The sequence below is a fragment of the Amaranthus tricolor genome, chromosome 5, assembly GCF_026212465.1.
Source record: "Amaranthus tricolor cultivar Red isolate AtriRed21 chromosome 5, ASM2621246v1, whole genome shotgun sequence".
NCBI classification, from domain to species: domain Eukaryota; kingdom Viridiplantae; phylum Streptophyta; class Magnoliopsida; order Caryophyllales; family Amaranthaceae; genus Amaranthus; species Amaranthus tricolor.
The window spans coordinates 31622212-31627726 of record NC_080051.1 but is presented as its reverse complement, the minus strand read 5'-3'; positions in this window follow the sequence as shown (position 1 = coordinate 31627726).

The window sequence follows — 5515 nt, the reverse complement described above, 5'->3', positions numbered from 1 at the left end:
TAAAATGTACTATGATTTGCCTAAATTCTTTAGCAAATAAATGTAATTTGACCAATTTAACTCAATAACTTATTATTTGAAATGATTTAAGTCAATAACTTGAATATGCTACAATTAGCCCAAATTCAACTAAATCACAAAAAGTAAACTATGTATTTTGCAATTCAAATTTTTACGATGTTAGACATTTGAGGAAAGTCCTTTCATGATAGAGTCAATAAACTTCACCACCAATGAAAAATGTATAAATAACAGTTAAAATAGGCACATTATTATATGTTTACACTAATAATATACAAATATGTCTAAAATAAATTAAAAATAACTCTTTGAACAAAGTCGAATGAAGTTGAGCCGACTCCAAAATTTTTTTTTCTTATATTGAAGTCACTTTTTTTTTTTTATTAAACCGGATATAAACAAATTCAAATTGAGCATTTCTACCGATTAGTATCAACTATATCAAAATAATTAGAGTCAAGTGTTATAAGTGGGTCTTCACGGTTTGGCAAGAAAAAAACGTGGGGCTTCACAAAAAGGCACGAGCCCGCCCCTTATATTTCCCAACCTGGATTTGGACTGAACCTAAGAGGCCCAACACCGGCAATGAATAGTTATCAACCTAGGAGTACTTCACAATTACATACAATTTGTGGAATAATAATGGCATGTTGAATTCATGGTCAAGTTTGACGGCCCATTTCAGAGTTGAATTTCAAATTTTTCTTTGACTTCTATGATTCTATTTTATAGCTTTTCAAAACTCAATTTTGTAACGTGTGACCGAAGAGTTAGAGGCAGTTGGAGGCGCTTTATCCACATCTTAGATTACTAAACTCGTTTCTTTGATCCATCGTTTGTTATTGTTCGTTGCCTTTGATTATTGCTATTTACCTCCTTTACTTTTATCTTTATTTTTTAGTTATTTGTACGTATTCTATTTATTCTATTTGTAAGTTGCAGGTTTTTTTTTTATCTTTGAAGACTTTTCTCGAGCCGAGGGACTCTTTGACCGCACTCTCTTTTATGAGTATGAGCTGTCGTCTTTTTTCCCTCCCCAAACCCTGATCATAGTTTTCTATAAGCGGGATATACTGGGTATGATGATGATGATGACCGAAAAGTTAGGATCCTCTCCACTACTTAAAATGTAATGGAGGGTCCATTACTCAATCTAAAGGTTAAAATTGCTTGACAGAGGAAAATAAAGGGAATTTTGAGATTTTATTTTTTATTTTAGAATTGGTGTCAAAATCTTAGAATAGGTAATTGAGAAAAGTAATGAAGAGGATTCTAATATGTGACTGAAGGAACAAGTTTTTGGTTGCAGTTTTATACTTTCGAATGACTATACTTTTGATTTTCACACTATCTAATGTATTAATTTTACGTTAAATATATTTAAATATGCATGATAAATTTATAAAAAGTTGATATGTAAAAAAAGATTCGCATTAAGACGAATCAAACAAGATATCAATTGATCATATTTTTCTAATTTATACATTATTCAAAAAAATTTTAAATCAAATTCATTTATAAAAAGTGTATACTATTCAATTGCAGTGATTGAAAAAACAAAGAAAGTAACAAAAAAAAAAAGCGACTTTATATTAATTATTGCTCTCATCAATATATATACTTCTTTTTCCCATAAAATAGAAACAAGTACACAAAATTACTACACTAATTTTGTGGTTAGTTTTTAAGCATAGCAAAACAAAATATTTATAATGTGCTAAATGAGGTGAAAATTTTAATAAAATATTACTTTATAATATTGATCATGCTAGGAATTCATCATTGTCTTCATGTTGAACTATACGTAATTATTATATGTATCTTTAAATTTACTAAGCTATATAAAAAAAACTCTCCTGATCATATATATATATATATATATATATATATATATATATATATATTATTAGGATCCTAATATTGAAGCTTAATTAATACTTGCTAAATTTCAGGATTAATGCCTCTACTTTAGACATCAAATAGGATATGGGTTTGGTGGTCTAATCCAAGAGTGGTTGGTTCAAACTTCTTTAGAAAAGTCGCTTTCTTTCCAACCTTAATTAAAATTAGTCACTTTAAGTATGGATTAAAACTATTTGCTGTATTCTGTTGACCATCACATAAAGTAAACGATGTGGAGTACATTCTTAATAAGAAGAAAACAATAATTTGCAAATCATAATTTATTGGACTTAACCACATCTCTATAATTCAATGATCAAATAGCTGGGTTGAATATATATAACGTCATAATGTTATAAATTATAGGTTAACATACATACTGATTAGAGGCTTTTCTTTATATATTTGTGTTGAACTATAATCCATTTTAATTCTCACCATCCAATATAAAATGCTTAATTTTTCCACATGCTCTTACATGTAGGAAAATATAATATTAACATAAAATGTAAAGAATTGTTATATAATCTCAAATTAAAAGAAAACAAATTTAATTAGCTATCAGAAAAAAAAAATATCAATTATAAAGTTTATTTATAAATTATAATATCCAATATTTCAAAAAAATGTAGGTATTGGAATCAACCTGTTAATATCAATAGTACATCATCACTGTATTTTAATCTTTTTCATAATTTAACTATTTCTAAAACATTCCAAGTAAAAATTCCAAAAATAATAATGTACAATTACAAAGTAATAAATAGCTACTATTAAAGTATATAAACATATGAAAGAATATATGATAAATCCTAATAATTAACCACTAATTAATTAAATAAAAGAATAAAAGAATAAAAGAATATTGGTTAGTTTAGTATCTTCTTGATACTCCTTATCTAAGCATTGAAGTCATTGTGCCTCTTACTAGGGCTAGAATGAGACCTTTTAGTGCCCTTAGGAAGGGAAGCTAGCACCAATGCCCTTAACTTCATGTACTTTTCCTTCTTGTAATTTCCCTTCACTTCAAGACCACCATCTCTAGCATTATCATTAGTACCTTCACCACCATCCAACAACGGTGCTCGTTTTCCGATGCCGGAAACTTCCGGAAGTTCGCAGGCGGAAACGGAGGCGGTGGCAACCAAAACATTGTCTTCTTCACTATTTTGAATAAACCCTTTTAAGTGCCTTGCATTACAAGTAACAAACAATAGTACCATTGACATAACTAAGAAAAATAACCCTTTTGATACCATCTTTAATTTGTTATGAAATTTTTTTGAAAAGATTATAATTTTTTTACAAAGAATATTGATGAATAATAATGATTATGGGCAAATAGAGGATTATATATAAGGAAATCTATAAAGGGGTGGTTGAGGTGGGGAATGAATTAAAGGAAATAGTATTATATGCATGGGCTTTTGTGAAAGTTCTTTGTAAGTGGGAATACTTTTAATATTAATAGTGATATGCTTTGTGATGTTTTAAACCGTGTTTTGACTTGGGTTTTTTGGGTGGTGCTTTGTCATACTTTGGTTTGCTTGGGTGACTCGGATTTGGATACTTCAATAATCAATACGTGTCGGTGCAAAATATAACATGGAATGGGCTTAGGTAGTGGGTTGGGCTGAAGCTACGTCAAGGATCTAGAGAGACTCGAGTCTCGAGCAACTCACTCTCCGGTTCAAACACTGAAAATTTGAAATAAGTAAGTTTATCGTTATAAAAAATTCTCAAATTAAGCTCTGAAAAAAAAAATATTTTTCAAACTAAGCATCAATGAAAATCACTATTAATGACAACGATTTTGAGTCCTATTGGGTTGGAAATCGGGTTTCAAAAAAGCTGAAAATTGTTCCAAGAACAACGATTTCACTAAAATAAAAAACGATGTCCCTGGTTGCGATTTTGAAGTTGTTTGGATGGTCAAGGCAAGGATGAGTTTTTGGGAGCTGAAATTGCCACCAAAGTCAACGATTTTACTTAAAGTTGTGTTGAAAATAAATAATACATTTTAAATTTCAGATTTTAATTATGAAATCATAAAGGAAAAATTTAAGAATAATAAAATTTGGAAAGTTATTTTAAAAAAAATTGTGAAATTAGCTTAAATTCAAAATTAAATTTAATTAATTTGTCAAATATTATATTTTCTTCAAAATTAAATTTTCAAATGAAATTATTATTTTTAAACATAGTATAAGTGAAATTTGGACTAGACACTGATATTCAGCTCCACCTAGCCTCCAGTCAAATAGGCCCAAAATCGTTGTCCGACAACGATTTCTTTGAACCCGTGAAAAATACTTTTTCCGGAATTTAGTTTAGGACTTTTTTTTAATAAAATACTTAATTTTAAAATTTTTTTTAAACACTTCGGTTCATCCCTAGACAAAACTCATAGGCCATTGTATTTTTAACTCGGTTTCCTAAATAATTTAGGGGTGTTTGGTTTATGGTTTTGACTTATTTTTTTGTTGACTTTTGGCTTATTAGTTGGTCAAAAAGCTAAAGAAATGTGTTTGCTAAATGTCTTTTTAAATTAATTGAAAAGTTGGCTTATAAGCCAAAATGAAAAAGCTGCTCCAACTAGGTTTTTTGGTTGACTTTTGGTTTGTTGGCCCACTTTTTTCTCTAATAAATCGCCAATATTTTAAATTTACAAAACATCTTCACAAATAACTGACTTTTTCAGCTAACTTAAAAGCCAATAAAAACAACTAACATTTCCAACTGATAAAAAATCACCCCCCAATAGCCAATTGCAAACACGCCTTAAATTATTGCGTATGATATAAAGACTAAATAGATATTATCTCAAAGTAAAGTTCTATGATTAAAGTAGTACTAATAAAATTTTATGGTTGAAATGTTCATGTTAGTTATAAATTTTAATTTTTATCGTATGCTTTAAAGCTATTAATTAATAGAATCTTTGTCCTCTATGTTATTTATATTAGGCCATGACAATTCATCACATAATCTCATTGTGGCCCACTCGTGTGGACATGGGACACCTGTGGGCTCGAGCCTATGAACCCATGGGTCAAGAGCGTTGACTTGTACATGCACTAGGTGAGGCTCATTGTTTCCCAAAACCATATGGTAGTAGGAAAATTAGCCCACACAATATATATGCAAGTTCACCACCCATTATTTTATCGATGTGGGATCTTGTTTCACATATGAAGTATTTCCAACACTCCCCGTTACGTGTGAGCCACATCATACCAAGAACCACCTTCGGCTCTGATAACATATTGGGCTGTAACTCGTCACATAATCTTACCGTGGCCCAGTCGTGTGGACACGGAACACAGGTGGGCCCGGGCCCACAAACACACGGGTTAAGAGCATTGACTTGCACAGTTGAACTCATTATTTTCCAAAACCATACGAAATCTTATCTCATATATGAAGTATTTTCAACAACTTACGTTATCTTAATTTGAAATCTTAATATTGTTTGAAGTTTTTAACTTCTAAATTATAAAAATTTTACATCTAAAAAGCTTTAAATTTTAAATAATTTTATATAATTATTTTGTTAGTGTATCAATGCGTATGACTATAACTAATTAACTAT